The sequence below is a fragment of the Ornithorhynchus anatinus genome, chromosome 14 (assembly GCF_004115215.2).
Source record: "Ornithorhynchus anatinus isolate Pmale09 chromosome 14, mOrnAna1.pri.v4, whole genome shotgun sequence".
NCBI lineage: Eukaryota > Metazoa > Chordata > Mammalia > Monotremata > Ornithorhynchidae > Ornithorhynchus > Ornithorhynchus anatinus.
Genome location: NC_041741.1, coordinates 23,352,334 through 23,370,812, shown reverse-complemented (window position 1 = coordinate 23,370,812; position 18,479 = coordinate 23,352,334).

The window sequence follows — 18,479 nt, the reverse complement described above, 5'->3', positions numbered from 1 at the left end:
AAGCAGCACCATGTACCAAAGCTAAAGGAAAGTGGTGAAACAATTTAAGAGGAAGCCCACTCAGAGAGAGATGAGGTAGAGAAGGAGATGCCAGGGATGCGTAGGGAAGGGGTCAGGCTACCTGTTCACTAATAAGAGCCAACACTCCCATCTTCTCTCTGATAAACCCCTACAGCATAGATGGAAGTTGGAGTTAGTGCCTTAAAGGAGCCTAGTGTTGTAAAGCCAAAATCACTGTGGTGTAATGCTGAATTGGTGTAAAATCTGGAAGCATCGTAATTGTCATTTATCATAACTCAGAATGCTGCTCAGATAAGGACTACCCGGAGAAGGTTAATTGGGGCAGAGCATTTGGTATAGGAACATTACAGCTGGCCTGAATGAATTAGGAAAGTATTTAAATCGGGATGTTGATTGGGTTGGGGTTAATAAGTAGAAAAAGCATTGATTTGGGTTTTTCCTAAATTACAGGTGCAGGAAATGAGCACTTGGTGTTGAGCATTCAGAAATGCTCAAAGTGGGGTGGCAAATCTTCTCTAAGGAAGACTATAGTGAGTAAAATTAGTTAATGCAGGTATGGGGTGTTTTAAACAGAATGCAGTTGTATAATCTCTCTGTGTCAAACCACATTATTTAGGTGTTTTATCAAATAGGTGGGTAACCTCGGTCCTTTTTTTTTTTTTTAACCAAATAAGTTCCCTTAGCTACCAATGTCTAGGACAGCATCGCTGTGTTGCAGAAAGCCAGGAAAAATATGGGGTGGAGGGTCTCAGATCACAGCACAGTGTCTCTTTTAATGGTCTTTTCTTTCCTCTTTGCAGAACCTCAGTGTGTACTGTCCTCTTGTGTCTTAAGAATTGTTAGGCACTGCATATTTTTCACCTCCCCCATGGGCAGATAGAGGAAGGAATCCTCTATTCTTAAATGAAAAGGCTCTGGGTAGCCAAACTGGTATTTTATTCACACCTCTGCTCATTAGATGAAATTTTATATTTTTTAAGAATTGCTATAGGTTTAAGCATTAAAACTAGGGTTGGGGTGCTCACAGGGAGATAATAAAGAAAGGAATTAAATATTGAAGTGAAATGCTTGACGGAGTACAGTGCCTTAACATATGTATATATATATATATATATGAAATATGCATATAATATATATATATATAAGACCTTATCCACAACTGCTGAAAAGACTAACTAATGACCGATACATCCTAGAGTATTGTTTGCGACACTGTTGCCGGTGGAGGTCTTAGGTAATGTGTAGGGGTATCTTGGAGTGAGCTAGTGTATAACACTGGTTTTCTTAAACCTGTCATGCACTTATCCTGTAACATGATGGGGGGTGGTGTTTTTGTCAGAAACCCTGTTAAGGAAAACTTATATGTACTATGCACCAGGTCCACAATGTGTTATATCCAGTCAGGCTTGTTCTGGCAGGCAGTCCTTAACTAATTCCCTCAGTAACGTTCTAGAGAAAATGTGGTAGGGCAAAACTTAGTGTATCGTCCAGTCAGAACATTAGGCAGAATCAAAAAGCAATTTATAATCATTTGACTGTCATCTTGTACATTTGTCTCTAGAGGATGAGTTTTCAAAGCCCTGTGAAGATGACTGTGGCCTCTTGAGTTGGAAATGTATTTTTCCCATGTCATCTTCCAGCAGGGCTGCTTAGGTTCAACAGACTTGAGCTAACCACATAGTATATTCTAATAGAAGATTAGTAACAGTCCCAAGTCCTAGGACATTCTGAGAAAATAAGGAAGGCTGTCTACAGAAAACAAATTTACCAAGCATTTTTGATTCAAAGCTTTCTTCTGAACACTACACTTTGAAAATATTTCATGATTTTTTTTTCCTGGATGCACCCTTTTTTTAATATTTCTTAAAAATCAAATATTAAATCAGGCAGCAAAAACATTGCTAATTTCCAGTAATTATGGATGAGATATCATCCTAAACTAATGAAAATGGGTTCCCTTTCCAAAATCAAAAGAAATTGGGTGGAATTAGCAAGACGTTTGTGAGATTCCCAGTACGTGGCTTATTTCAGCTTCAAAACTTGTAATGAAATTGTCATCTTTACCTTACTGTGAAAGGTTTTACATTCTAGATGAGAACCTCCAACTTAGACTGTGAGACCCATGTGGGACAGAAACTATGTCCAACTTGATGATGTATCCACCCCAGTGCGAAGTACAGTGATGGGCTCGCTTAAGCCACCATTAAAAATAAAATAAATCAAAACCCTCTACCTTTCCTCTCCTGTCCTCGTTGAAAAACCTGCCTCTGGCTAGCCCATTGGTTTTCTATTTTGCCCCATTTCCCATCCTTCTTTTGACTATCATCAGCGTGTGCTCTGTTCCCACTGGCCATGGGGACTTGCACAGCCTCCTCTGAGAGAACGTTAGTGAGGGATCGGTAGCCAACTGAAACAGACTCAAGTTCTCGGGAGCCATGGTGGGCTAGAGCAGTCACATGGGCCGGAATCCCCCGGCCTGCCCGGGTTATGGAGTGGTTAGAACAGAGGCAGAGAATAGTTTGGAGAAGGGAGGCAACTGAGTCAGAGAGCCAGCTGTCCACCAATGGGGCCAAAGAGATATCTGTCCATCTGGAGGGTCCCAGCCGGGGCACTGGGAATGTTTTACTCCTGCTGAAGGCAGTGGGTCAGGACTTGATCAGGTCACTGAGCGCTCACAAAAATACTGAGCTGTGGGATTGGCAGGAAACAGCAGAAGGAGGGGGGAGAAAAGCTTCCCAGAACAGAGAGGGAGCAGGAACAGAGCACCATGCAAGAGGAGGAGTAGGGAGACTATTGATTTACCAGCTGTGATTGGCCATAACTTCAAAAGCAGGGCTTAGAAATTCTGTGGTACATCAGCAATTAGTGTACGATATATCTAGATTTCATATACCTTGGGATGGACGTGACCAGGAGAGTACCTGAGTAAGGTGACCTTGAAATCGTTCCCCAAAAGGAGCTAACACTGAGCCTGAGAGAGAATAGAATCCTAAACTGCCTTCGATTTCCGACTATTCTTAATGGCAAAGGAGCAAACAGCAATCCAGACTATCTCTGTTCAGTGGAAAGCACCAGCCATATTACTAGGAAAATGCAAGCTTTGTATTTGCACTGATAAAGAAGGTGCAGGGTTTGTGAAACCCCTACATTCTGGTACAAGTGTTGTGGGGTATAACTTATATACTTGAATCTTCCACGTTTACATTTCTCAATCTCCTTTATGAAAAAGGTGCTATTTCTGTATTTAAGAAGCTGTATTTTTAATGTAAAGCTGCTTCCTGTTTATATTATTGCACTGCTAGGTTTATTTAGGGGTATTAATTTTTTTGGTGCTTAACTTTTTTCTGTTTTTTAGTCTTGAATTCTCTCTTTTTCCTATTAGCTATGTTCTCTGTAGCTGTCTGCATATAACTTTTACTGCAAACATACATTTTTTGTTCTTTTTGAAAAATAAATTTTTTTAAATAGTAAAATAAAATTTCAGTGTGTGGGCAAATTTATCTTCACATCTGTTGTTTCCACCCAGGTTGAGGCATTATTTAGTAGAGAATGTTTTGTTCTTAAGCCCAAAACCTGCCAAAAGTTCAAACTGAAGTTAGCAGAGCTTGTGCTGGGCAAATAAAACCAATAATTTGATGTTGTTGTCCTGGAACCCACCCCAACTCACAGAGAATTTGGGGCATTTCACCCCAACCTTTGATTCTATCCTGTGTCTCGAGGTGGAGAGGGAGTCTACAGGGCAGTTCCCAGCATCCCAAATAGCTGCTGATTGATTGGAGGGGAAAACTAAAGATCTCTAATCACTCCCTAAGCAGAGACAGTAATTGGGCAGTCTTCTGTATTCATTCATTCATTCAGTTACATCTGTTGAAAGCTTAATATGTTCAAAGCCTATACCAATTAGAACCACGTAATGCCATCTTACATCAAAAATGCCCTGTCTGAACAGCCTCAACTTAATGCTTTTCAGCCTCTCGATAATGAATTGGAACAGAAAGGGCTAACATTCATGCCTCCTGACCTTAGCTAGCTAATACTCCAGCACCCATACTTTTTGTTAAGACACAGGTGAGATTTGTTAATTTTTTTCCAGATCCAAAGGAGGATTGCCCTAAACAGATAGGCACTGACTCATTCATTAGGTTGTCAGTATTGACACTGAGGCTTGCATCCTTCATAGTGTATCTCTTTATTAAATTCTAGTACACCATTACTCAACATTGGAAACCCAAACTGGGATGAAAGCCAAGCTAGAATGCAGAAAAAAAAAATTACTTTTGAAAATTGATGTCTGCGAATCGATAAACTTATGCAAACTCAGAAACTTCAGGAATTGGTGGGTGCTTTTGCAGAACCAGTAGCTGTTGTTACTTTTGAGAACCCATGGTGGAAGACAGAAAAAAAGTTCTTTATGGTGTAAACATGGCAAAAATCCATTCTTCAAAAGTAGTCATAATAATTATTATGGTATTTGTTAAGCACTTACTATGTGCCAGGCACTATACTAAGCACTGGGGAGGCTACCAGCTAATTGGGTTGGACCCAGTCCCTGTCCCAAGTAGGACACACAGTCTCGATCCCCATTTTGCAGGTAACTGAGGCCCAGAGAAGTGAAGTGACTTGCCCAAGGCCATGCAGCAGACAAGTGGCAGAGCCAAGACCAGAACCCATGACCTTCTGACTCCCAGGCCCCTGCTCGATCCACTAGCATGGCCTAGCGGCAAATGCACAAGCCTGATAATCAGGGAAGCTGGGTTCTATGCCTTCTTTGCCATGTGCCTGCTTTGTGACCTTGGGCAAGTCATTTAACTTATCTGTGCCTCAGTTGCCTCATCCGTAAATGGGAATTCAATCAATCCTATGTACTGAGTGCTTAATGTGTGCAAGGGAGTGTATAAGCACTTGGGAGAGTACAGCATGATAATAAAACAAACATTCCCCACCCACAACAAGCTTACAATCTATAGGGGGAGACAGACATTAATATTCATTCAATATTTATTGAATGCTTACTGTGGGCACAGCACTGTACTAAGTGCTTAGACTTTCCCATCATTTCCCACAATAAACAGATATATTCCCTGCACAAAACGATCTTATAGTCTAGGGTGGGGGAAACAGACATTAATGTGAAGAAATAAATTACAGATAGGCATATAAGTCCTTTGGGGCTGGAATGGGGGATGAATAAAGGGAGCAAGTCAGGCGGAAGCAGAAAGGAGTAGGAGAAAAGGAAAGGGGGTCTTAGGGAAGGCCTCTTGGAGGAGTTGTGCCTTCAGTAAGGCTTTGAAGGAGCGGGGGGGAGAATAATTGTCAGATTTGAGGAGGGAGGGCCTTCCAGGCCAAAGGCAAGATGTGAGTGAGAAATCCCTGGTGAGATAGACAAGATCGAGACATTGATGTTAACATTTTCACTGAGGAGAGAAGTGTGCCGGCTGGGTTGGAGGAGGAGAGTAAGGAGGCAAGGTAAGTGGGGGCAAGATGATCGAATGCTTTTCATTCATTCATTCAATAGTATTTATTGAGCGCTTACTATGTGCAGAGCACTGTACTAAGCGCTTGGGAAGAACAAGTCGGCAACAGATAGAGACAGTCCCTGCCGTTTGACGGGCTTACAGTCTAATCGGGGGAGACGGACAGACAAGAACAATGGCAATAAACAGCGTCAAGGGGAAGAACATCTCGTAAAAACAATGGCAACTAAATAGAATCAAGGCGATGTACAATTCATTAACAAAATAAATAGGGTAACGAAAATATATACAGTTGAGCGGACGAGTACAGTGCTGTGGGGATGGGAAGGGAGAGGTGGAGGAGCAGAGGGAAAAGGGGAAAATGAGGCTTTAGCTGCAGAGAGGTAAAGGGGGGATGGCAGAGGGAGTAGAGGGAGAAGAGGAGCTCAGTCTGGGAACGCCTCTTGGAGGAGGTGATTTTTAAGTAGGGTTTTGAAGATGGAAAGAGAATCAGTTTGGCGGAGGTGAGGAGGGAGGGCGTTCCAGGACCGCGGGAGGACGTGACCCAGGGGTCGACGGCGGGATAGGCGAAACCGAGGGACGGTGAGGAGGTGGGCGGCAGAGGAGCGGAGCGTGCGGGGTGGGCGGTAGAAAGAGAGAAGGGAGGAGAGGTAGGAAGGGGCAAGGTGATGGAGAGCCTTGAAGCCTAGAGTGAGGAGTTTTTGTTTGGAGCGGAGGTCGATAGGCAACCACTGGAGTTGCTTTAAAAGCCAAAGGTAAGAAGTTTTTGTTGATGCGGAGGTGGATGAGTAACAACTGGAGTTTCTTGAGTAGGTCAAACAATCACTCTCCCTGTGTGCAGAGGACTGAACTAAGTACTTGGGAGAGTACAATTAGCAGAATTGATAGGCATTTTCCCTGCCCATAATGAGCTTACAATCTAGAGGGTTGTAGACTGTACTTTATGTAGAAGGGAATTGGTATTTATCACCCACACAGATAAAAGTATCTTCACTTTCAAACCTAAAGTATGTATTCACACACACACACACACACACACACACTCAATTTTAAATTTAATTTATATTTGCATGCCCACAATGCAGAAGGAGAGTGGTCGAAAGACAGTTCCAATGGCCTAGACGCTGACATTCTAAATTAGTGAGACATTAAACTTGCTCTAAGTGATTTTTCCTTCTCTCCATTTCTGATGGAGAGTAGCAACTTCTAATTTTAAATTCAAGCCTAACTTTTGATCCCAGCATCCTCACAAGAAGGTTAACAGACCAGTCCCTAACATACCCACTTTCTAATCTCTGTATGGGGAAATTCTAGCCAGCACTGCCAGCCTCAGGCTCTCCACAAATCCCCCCTTGAAAGCCTACTCTCTTATACCCGTTCTCTCTCTCCCAACCACACTGTGAATATCTTCCTCTGCCTTTTGTCACCTTCTTCTGCTCCTTCCTGGGCTCCATCCTCAACAAGAAAGGCTGGACCAGTTTCCCCTGTTCCACTTCTTCCCTTTCACTCTTCCCCTTCACTCCCTCCATTCTTGATTTCTTGCTTCTCCTTCTCCATCTGCCCCTCCTTCCACTGACAGATTCCAGGAAGAGGCTCTACCAGTCACTTCCTTTTTGCCAGAAACCAAAATGCTGCTGCTTCTCTCAGCTCTGCTTCTTTCTCCTCTCCTTCCAATTCCTTTTTATTTTGAAGGAACTTATTTCAAACTCTCTCTTGGCTGAATATTTCCTTCCCATCTACATTCAACTCCAGCCATTGTCATCATGATCATCATCATCATTATTATGATCATGACCATCATTATCACATCATTATCATCATTATCATGACCATGATGACCATCATGATGATCATCATTATCTTCATCATTTCATCATCATCATTAACATCTACATAGTGAGAAACACTACACTAAGTGTTTGGAAGAACACAATAGGAGCAAGTCACATGACCACTACCCAGGGTTTACTAGAGTGGACCAACAAAAATAATTGAGAAATAAAGGAAGGGGGAGGAAAAACTAGGATGTAGAAGAAAATAAATCAATCATATTTGAGCGCTTACAATGTGGAGAGCACTGTACAACACACTAGGGAGAGTACAGCAGAATTAGCAAACATGTTCCATGACCATAACGGAGCTTACAGTCTAGAGAGGGAGACGGGCATTAATATGACTAAATGATTTATAATCTATAATTTGAAGATACATATATAAGTACTGTGGGATTGGGGGTGGAACGAATACAAAATGTCCAAAGATCACTAATCCAAGTGCTTAGATGACGCGGAAGGGGGAGTGAGCCAGAAATAAGAGGGCTTAATGGACAAAGGCCTCTTGGAAGAGATGTGACCTCAGTAATGCTTTGAAAATGAAGAGAGTGGTAGTCTGGCAAAAACAGATGGGGAGGTAGCTTCAGGCCGGGGGAGGATGTAGGAAAGTGGTCAGAGGCAAGTTAGACAAAATCGGGGCACAGTGAGTGAGCTGGTGTTACAGGAGCCTAGTATTCAGTGAGGTGAGATAGGATGGGATGAGCTAATTGAGTGCTTTAAAGACAATGGGAAGGTGTTCCCGTTTGATGTGGAGGTGGGTGGGCAGCCATTGGAGGTTCCTGAGGAGAGAAGAGACACAAGATCAGAAATGTTTCAGAATGAGAATAATCGAACAGATAATTGGATATGCAAATCAAATATGCAAAGGCACCCATATGCCAAGAACAGACCTGAAATATCTCAATGCTAAGAACGGGGAGTTTGACATGACGAGAGTGTCGAGAACTGATCGGAGAAGGCTTGTTGGAGAAGGTGGCATTTTCGGAGGCCTTTGAATGGAGGGAGCTGTGGAGAAGGAGGTCAGGCTGAGGGAATAGTGGGAGTGTCTGTGACCACTCTCTCTGTGACCACTCTCTCCCCAGTCCCCGTCCTCCCCTCTCCCCCATCTCTTGCCCCCAGTGACCTGGCCATTTTTTTTGATAAGACAAAGCATCAGGCGTGATCTCCCTAAAATCTCCACTACCTCTCCCCAGTGTCTCCCTCCTCCTGCCCCTTCTTCAACTCTGGCATCTTTCCCAGCAGTATCTCAAGAAGAGATCTCTCGGTTCTTTTCAGAATCTACTCTCTCCAGCAGAACCACTGACCTCATTCCTGCACACCTTATAAAAACACTTGCCGCGTCCCTTCTTCCCACCCTGACTGCCATCTTCAACTCTTTACTTTCCAATGGCTTTTTCCCCGCTGCTTTTAAACAAGCTCATATCTCCCCCACTCTAAAAAACCCTCCCTTGACCCATGACCCTCGAGTTATCACCTCATCCCCTTTCTACTATTCCACTCCACACTCACTCAAGGAGCTGCCTCCACCTGCTACCTCCACTTCCTTTCCTCCAATTCTCTACTTGACCCTCCCCCATCTGGCTTCTGCCCCCTTCACTCCAACAAAACCGCCCTCTCAAAGGTGACCATTGATCTCCTTGTCAAATCCAACGACCTCTACTCCATCCTATTTCTCCTCAACCTCAGCTGTCTTCAACACAATCAACCACCCCCTTCTGGAAACATTATCCAACCCCCGCTCCGCTAATACCGTGCTCTCCTGGGTCTCCTCCTATCTCTCTGGCTGCTCATTCTCAGTCTCTTTCACAAGCTCCTCCTCTACCTCCCACCCTCTAACTGTGGGAGTTCCTCAAGGCTCAATTCTGAGTCCCCTTCTATTCTCCATCTACACCCACCACCTAGAAAAACTAAATCATTTGACCCAATGGCTTCAACTACGATCTCTACATGGATGATTCTCAGATCTTTATCTCCTGCCCTTACCTCTCTCCTTTTCTGTAATTTCATATTTCCTCCTGCCTTCAGGACATCTCTATTTGAATATGGCACCTTCACTTCAAATTTATGTCCAAAACAAAACTCCTCTTCTTCCCTACCAAACCCCATCCACTCCCTGTCTTTCCCAGCACTTGAGACAGCACCACCAACCTCCCTATTTCGCAAGCCCGTAAACTCGGCATTATCCTCAACTCATCTCTTTCATTCAACCCACATAGTCAAACTGTCATCAAATCCTGTCAGTTCTACCCTCACAATATTGCTAAAAATCTGTCCTTTACTCTCATCCAAACCATTACCACATTAACCCAAGCTCTTATCCTACTGTCCTTCCACTGTCCCCCTGACATTCCCATCGCTGTAGACAGCACTACCATCCTTCCTGTCTCACAAGCCCATAACCTTGGCGTTATCCTTGACCCCTCTCTCATTCAACCCACATATTCAATCCATCATGAAATCCTATCAGTCCCACCCTCACAACATCACTAAAAACCACCCTTTCCACTCCATCCAAATTGCTACCACGATAATACAGTCACTCATCCTATCCCACTTGGATCACTGTATCAGTCTCCTTGTTGTCTTTCCCCTCTCCAGACCATACTTCGTTCTTCTGCCGGCATCATTTTTCTACAAAAACGATCAGGACATGTTTCCCCATTCCTCAAAAAACTCCAGTGGTTGCCCATCCACCTCCATATCAAACAAAAACTCCTCACCATAGGCTTTAAAGCACTCAATCACCCAGCCCCCTCCCTACCTCGCCTCGCTCCTCTTCTCCTACAGCCCAAGGCCTCACACTTTACTCCTTCTCACTGTACCTCGATCTCCTCTATCTTGCCGACCCACCCACGTACTTTCTCTGGCCTGGAATGCCCTTCCTCCTCAAATCTCACAGATAATTACTCTCCCCACCCCCTTCAAAGCCATCTCTTCCAACAGGTCTTCCCTGACTGAGCCCTCCTTTCCTCTTTTCCCACTCCCTTCTGCATCGCCCTGACTTGCACTTCTTATTTATCTCCCACCCAATCCCACAGCACTTATGTACATATCTGTAATTTATTGATTGTTATTACTGCCTGCCTCCCCATCTAGATTGTAAGATCATTCTGGGCAGGGAATGTGTGTTACATTGTTGTATTGTACTCTCCCAAGCACTTAATACAGTGCTCAGCACACAGTAAGTGCTCAATAAATATGATTCAAGAAGGGAAAGCAGGGAAAAGAAGCTTTGTGGACTCTTTTGGAAAGTGGCAGAGGTACTCTGAGTCTGGCTAAGTTGGGAAGAAGCCATCGCTTGATGCAGAAAGACTTCTGTTTAGTAAAATCATCTGGGCACCCTTCTCCCCAACCAGCTAAAGTGATTGAAGTGGGATTTCTCCAACCTACGACATAGACCCCTACAACCATTCTGCCCTTCCTCTGACAGAAATTATTAAATATGGTCTCTCTCATTCCCCACCAGGGGGCAGAAGCGTCTTCATGACATGACAATTCGAAAATCAAGAGTTCTTTCCCCCAATATTCCTGCTCTTCATCTGTAGAGAGACACATTAAGCGGGGAACTCTACCGCTCCATTATGTAAGAGAAATATAGATGTCTAAACCGTTTGATCACTGCTGGATTTTGACATTTTGAAGGTTAGTGTATTTCAAAACGACATATGAGGAAGTAGGTCAGATCAATCTAGCTTCCCTCTCTTCTACCCTAGTTTAAGTTTGACCTTTTTTGTTTTCCGGTCCCCTTCATTCTTTATTAAGCCCACATTTTGTTGCTAGGCAACTACATTGATATTGTTGCCCATAACCATTAGCCATTAACTGCTCTGTTTCCTTTAATCAGAATATGGCAGCCCGACAAATCTCTCTAAAGAAGAGATGAGTAGGTGTACAACCTTTCTCTACATTGCTTTACTCCTGGGAAAATATAGATAAAAGATGTCTAGATATGCCATTGACTGCTCTAAGCTACCTTGAACGTTTGCTTCGATTAGGTCTATTTTTCAGTAGGATTAAGAATAGAACTTGATAGGGTCAGCTCCTCACCATCACTAATTTTGAAAATCATTTTATCTAATATATAAATCATTTTTTCTTCAGATTCGTAGGTCGGTGTTTCACAGTAAAGTATATATATATGTATTTGTGAACACATGGATATTTATATGAATGTTTATGTCCTCAACATTTCTAATGCCGTCTCTGTCTCTTGTCTGCGGCGTGACCTTGAGCAAGTCACCTAACTTTTCTGGGCCTCAGTTTTGGGAAGCAGCATGGCTTAGTGGAAAGAGCCCAGGCTTGGGAGTCAAAGGTCATGGGTTCTAATCCCAGCTCTGCCACTTATCAGCTGTGACTTTGGGCAAATCACCTCTTCTCTATGCCTCAGTTACCTCATCTGTAAAATAGGGATGAAGTCTGTGAGCCCCACATCAGACAACCTGATGACCCTGTATTCATTCATTCAATAGTATTTATTGAGCACTTACTATGTGCAGAGCACTGTTCTAAGCGCTTGGAATGAACAAGTCGGCAACAGATAGAGACAGTCCCTGCCGTTTGACGGGCTTACAGTCTAATCGGGGGAGACAGACAGACAAGAACAATGGCAATAAATAGAGTCAAGGGGAAGAACATCTCGTAAAAACAATGGCGACTAAATAGAATCGAGGCGATGTACATTTCATTAAATAAATAGGGTAATGAAAATATATACAGTTGAGCAGACGAGTACAGTGCTGAGGGGATGGGAAGGGAGAGGGGGAGGAGCAGAGGGAAATGGGGGGAAAAGAGGGTTAAGCTGTGGAGAGGTGAAGGGGGGTGGTAGAGGGAGTAGAGAGAGAAGAGGAGCTCAGTCTGGGAAGGCCTCTTGGAGGAGGTGAGTTTTAAGTAGGGTTTTGAAGAGGGGAAGAGAATCAGTTTGGCGGAGAGGAGGGAGGGCGTTCCAGGACCGTGGGAGGACGTGGCCCAGGGGTCGACGGTGGGATAGGCAAGACCGAGGGACGGTGAAGAGGTGGGCGGCAGAGGAGCGGAGCGTGCGGGGTGGGCGGTAGAAAGAGAGAAGGGAGGAGAGGTAGGAAGGGGCAAGGTGATGGAGAGCCTTGAAGCCTAGAGTGAGGAGTTTTTGTTTGGAGCGGAGGTTGATAGGCAACCACTGGAGGTGTTTAAGAAGGGGAGTGACATGCCCAGACCGTTTCTGCAGGAAGATGAGCCGGGCAGTAGAGTGAAGAATAGACTGGAGCGGGGCGAGAGAGGAGGAAGGGAGGTCAGAGAGAAGGCTGACACAGTAGTCTAGCCGGGATATAACGAGAACCCGTAGCAGTAAGGTAGCCGTTTGGGTGGAGAGGAAAGGGCGGATCTTGGCGATATTGTAAAGGTGAAACCGGCAGGTCTCGGTAACGGATAGGATGTGTGGGGTGAACGGGAGAGACGAGTCAAGGATGACACCTAGATCGCGGGCCCGAGAGACGGGAAGGATGGTCATGCCATCCACGGTGATAGGGAAGTCTGGGAGAGGACCGGGTTTGATAGGGAAGATGAGGAGCTCAGTCTTGCTCATGTTGAGTTTTAGGTGGCGGGCCGACATCCAGGTGGAGATGTCCTGGAGGCAGGAGGAGATGCGAGCCTGAAGGGAGGGGGAGAGAACGGGGCAGAGATGTAGATCCGCGTGTCATCTGTGTAGAGATGGTAGTCAAAGCCGTGAGAGCGGATGAGTTCACCAAGGGAGTGAGTGTAAATGGAGAACAGAAGAGGGCCAAGAACTGACCCTTGAGGAACTCCAACAGTTAAAGGATGGGAGGGGGAGGAGGCGCCAGCGAAGGAGACCAAGAATGACCGGCCAGAGAGGTAAGAGGAGAACCAGGAGAGGACGGAGCCCGTGAAGCCAAGGTGAGATAAGGTATGGAGGAGGAGGGGATGGTTGACAGTGTCAAAGGCAGCAGAGAGGTCAAGGAGGATTAGAATGGAGTAGGAGCCATTGGATTTGGCAAGAAGGAGGTCATGGGTGACCTTAGAGAGAGCAGTCTCGGTAGAGTGGAGGGGACGGAAGCCAGATTGGAGGGGGTCCGGGAGAGAATGGGAGTTAAGGAATTCTAAGCAGCGATTGTAGACGACTCGTTCTAGGATTTTGGAAAGGAAGGGTGTGCTTAGAACAGTGCTTGGCACATAGTAAGAGCTTAACAAATACCATCATTATTAATACCTTTGCTTTCCCACCCCTGGACTATGAGCCCACTTTTTTGACAGGGGCTGTGTCCAACTTAATTATCTACCCCAGTGCTTAGTACAGTGTTTGGCATGTACTAAGTTTTTAACGCGAACCACAATTATCATTATCATTACTAGGATGTTCATATACATTCCTTGTAGGGGCACATAACTCAACAAACCAGTTGGATTTATTTGTGGCACAGATTGTAATTTACTTATATATATTAATGTCCACCTCCCCTTCTAGACTGTATGCTCACTGTGGGCAAGGAATGTGTCTATTGTTACATTATACTCACCAAATCATTTAATACAGTGCTCTGCACACAGTAAGCATTCAAAAAATATTATTGACTAACTGTGCCCTGCCTGCTGTAAGTGGAGAGGGGATGGTAACCTCTATGAGTTTTGAGGTTTGGCTTTCACCATGAATGTTGAGGCATTAAGTAGGACTTGGGATGTTCAGCCCTATTTTATGCGCAACAGGTATCTTCCATAATTTCTAGTTTTAGAGCTCTCCTGAAAAATTCATTCATTCACTTAATCGTATTTATGGAGCGCTTACTATGTGCAAAGCACCATACTAAGCACTTGGAACAGTAAAATAGAACAATAAACAGACACATTCCCTGCCCATAGTGATCTTATAGTCTAGAGGGGGAGACAGACATTAATATAAACAAATTAATAGAGAATTTACTCAATTTACTTAGACTGTAAGCCGCATGTGTGACAGGGCCTGAATATCTTGCATCTACCCCTAGGCTTAGAACAGTCCTTGGCATAGAGTAAACTCTTGACAAAGACTATAATTATTATTACTACACTCTCGTTTAATGCAGCAAGAGATATTTTCCATAATTTCCAGGTTTCATGCATATCTGAAAGACTGAGCGGGGGGGGGTTTCTCCTCTCTCTCCTCCCACCTCCTTCTTTCTTTCTTTTTCATTTGAAGATGTTATCAGTAAGATGAATTTTACCACAGCTACAGATGTGGCTTCAAGGCCCAAGGAGGCATGAGTTTCCACCACCCACCCACTCGGCACTTCCACTCCACAAACAATTCACCCAGACCAAAGACCCTCCAAGAATGTGCTGATGCATTAGCCACACTGGCTGAGTCTGACACCATTTTGGATTTTCCTTCCTAGCCAGATGAGCACAGTAGAACCTCTTCTTGCAAAGAACTCCTTCTCTTTGGATGGTCACACTGAAGGTTGTGCCACAGGCAGGTGGTATTTTATTTCCCGATACCGCCCATGTGACCTGTATTAGCCATCCAACCCAGGCTGTTTGTTATCCTCTAGCTCAGGCCACTGTGGCCTCCTCTTTACCCTGTCCATCCTGCCCTCCTCCTCCTCCTCATTAATATTTAATAAGAACTGTGGTATTTTGTTAAGCATTTTCTGTATGCCAGGCACTCTACTAAGCACTGGAGTGGATACAAGCAAATTGGGTTGGATACAGTCCCTGTCCCATATGGGGCTTACAGTCTTAACCCCCATTTCACAGATGAGGCAACTGAGGCCCAGTGAAGTGATTTGCCCACGGTCACACAGAAGACATGGGATTAGAACCCACAGCCTTCTGACTCCCAGGCCTGTGCTCTATTCTCTGTAGGGATACCTGTTCTCCCTCCTACTTAGATTGTGAGCCCCATGCGAAACAGGGACTGTGTCTGACCTAATTAATTTGTACCTACCCCAGTGCTTAGAACAGTGTTTGACACATAGTAAGCACTTAAATACTGTAAAAAAAAAAAAATTAAGGCAGCATAAGGGACAAGGACAGAAACCCAGTACATAAAATAAAAACAAAAGTCATTAGGGAGCTGAGGCTAGAGGATCAGAATGTCAAGCTCCTCGTGATTAAGAGTCCATTGTATAACCAAAGCCACAGTAACAGCCACTAGACTTCCCGAGATTCTACGAGGTCTTGCTATGCAGATGTTGTTCTCTTTCCCACCAGAGACGGGATGGGAGCTCTTGGATGGTGCAGAGGGAAGTCTGGGTCAGTTCCCAGGGAGTCAGTGTGTCTGGTGTAAAGAGGTCGCTTGGCTGTGGTGGGGACACAGAGTGAGCAGAGAGGTAAGCCTGTAGATTTCAGACATTTCTCTCAGCCTAGGCAGAAGAGGCCTATGCTTTGAGCATCTCTCTCCTACTAACCTGATCCCCAAGGCCCAGCCAGATGGGAATAAGGCTGCCCTTCTCCTGGGACATTGGGATTCTCATGATCCATTGCTCCAGCCCCAAAGGAGTCGGCCAAGTTGGGAAGACCTCCTGAACTTTTAGAACTTTGAGCAGGAGGTCACCAGGGGACCGCAGTGGAGAGTTCTGGAACTGATGGGCTGAGTTACGTGGAGCCTGAAATTCTGATGCTCCTTCCACACTTATCTTCTAGGTCTCTGCTATCTTTATTTGCCTTTCCTTATGTGTGCCCAGCCAATATCATGTCTTGAGTGCTGCTCGGTGTATTTTTTTTTCCTATTTAGTAGATGCAAAGTAGCTTTGGGGATCACAAGCTAATCTTTGGTACATTCCCTGAATAGCTTTCAGATCTCTCTTGGAATGCTGATTTTTTTTCCGCATGTTTGGGCATTGTTATCCATTGCTATGGCACTGGAAATTGGGTCTTGGGCAAGAAACCCTGTAGAATATTAAATATATGATTGGAAGATGGCAAGAATGTGTCATAAATCCATATAATCTAGTAAACTTGCATACACTCTTTAAACTAAAATGGACAAATCTAAATTACATTTCCATTGATAGAGTACTATCATTTACGCCCGGAGCCTTGGAGCCATTACCACGTGGGCCCGGGATCTCTGCTCCCCTGGGGGTAAGTCTCAGACCGCCGGGCCCCCTCTTCCCAGCCGAATCGACCACCACATGGACTCTGGAGCTCTCCTCCCACGCGGTGGTTCCTTGGGCTGCCTGCCCCCGTTTCCAGCCTAGCTCTTTAGCAGCCTTTTGGCCACCGACCGCCGACTTTAGCGGCTTCTTGGCCGCCGACCGCCGACTCATCCACGCCGAGACCACCCCCCTCTCTCGGGAAGCTGAGCCTTGTCATCGCCCGGACCCTTGGAGCCATTACCTCGTGGGCCCGGGATCTCTGCTCCCCTGGGGCTGAATCGACCACCACATGGACTCGGGAGCTCTCCTCCCAGGCGGTGGTTCCTTGGGCTGCCTGCCCCCCCGTTTCCAGCCTAGCTCTTTAGCAGCCTTTTGGCCACCGACCGCCGACTTTAGCGGCTTTTTGGCCGCCGACCGCCGACTCATCCACACCGAGACCACCCCCCCCTCCCGGGAAGCTGAGCCTTGTCATCGCCCGGACCCTTGGAGCCATTACCTCGTGGGCTCGGGATCTCTGCTCCCCTGAGGCGCAGCCTCGGCCCGCCCGGCCCCGATTCCCGACAAGCCCCCCTTCGCCTGCCGCTCGCCGACTCCTCTGCGCTTCCTCCGCCTCCACCGGGGAGCTGAGCCTTGGACCGTCCGGACCCGCGCCCGCCTCAGCCTTTCGCAACCTGGACCTCCGCACCCCCGCTCGGGAACTCCGACACTACGGATCTTTGCCCCCACAGACCCCCAGCCACCAGCTTCCAGTCCACCCGCCCCCCCTCCCCGCTCGGGCCCGGGGACATTGCGCTCCCCTTCTCGATCCTGGGGACATTGTGCTCCCCTTCTTGGCCCCAAGGACATTGTGTCCTCGGGGGACATTATGTCCCCCTGCTCGGGCCCGGGGACATTGTGCTCCCCAACCGCTCCCCCACTCCGCCCGAGGCGGCCATTTTAGGAAGCCCCCACTCTGCCTGAGGCGGCCATTTTGGGAAGGCCTCACTCCCTCTTCCCTCTTGAGGTGATTCATCCCTCCCGCCCCCGCCCCGGGCGACTACGTCCTTGTTCTCACCATGTTACCTTACCTTAGCCGCGGCCTACGGCCGCCACCCACCCCGGACAACCTCAGGGCCCCCCCGCCGCCACAGGGTTATTTGGTCATGAGCTCTGGGATTCTCTCGGCCGCTGGCCGCTTGACTTTGAGTCTGATCGGGTAGGGTCGGCTCGTCCCCCGACCCTGGTCATCACCTGCTTATTAACACTATTGTAGTGTGCCTTACTGTAGCATGTTGCTATATTAGCGATCTCGCTTGTCATTGTCTACTGTCGTCAGACTTTGAATTTGATCAGGTCGCCCCTTAATCGAATCTACCCCCGACCCTGATCATCACCCCTTTTATTAACACGACTATATTGTATCATACTGTATCATGTTGCTATATTAGCACTACTGTATTGTATCATACTGTATCATGTTGCTATATTACCGATTTTGTTTATTACTGTTTATTGTTGTCAGTGCTGCCACCCACCTCTCTGGCCTCGCCATGTCCCTCCTCCCCCCCCCTCCCGCCCCTTCCTATCCTCCCCTTCCCCTTCCCCTCTCTCGCTCAGCTCTTTCCCGCTCTCTCCTCTGTCTCCTCCCCCCCTCCCCTCTCCCGCCCTAGAACCCCACTTTACCAGCGCTACCCCTCTTCCCCCTCCCCCTACTCTTCCCCCCACCAAACCCCCTCTTCACCCCCTCCCCCCTTCTCTCTTCCCCACCCATGCCCCATCCCAGTCCTCTTGTCCCACCGCCACCCCTCATCCCCCTCTCCTCGTCCAGGGCCCCGCCACCTCCTTCCCATCCAAACCCTCCCCTCCCCCCGCCCTTCCCCCCCTCCTCCCCTTGCACCCACAGCTACTTTCAAGTGTGGCCTCTGGAACCCCCGCTCTATTACAGGCAAGCTACCTTTCATCCATGACCTTTTCCTCTCCCGCTCTCTCCTCCTCCTCGCCCTTTCGGAAACGTGGCTCTCTCCCGAAGACACGGTCTCCGCTGCCGCTCTCTCCAGCGGAGGCCTCTCCTTCTCCCACTCCCCCAGACTCACCGGTAAGGGAGGAGGCGT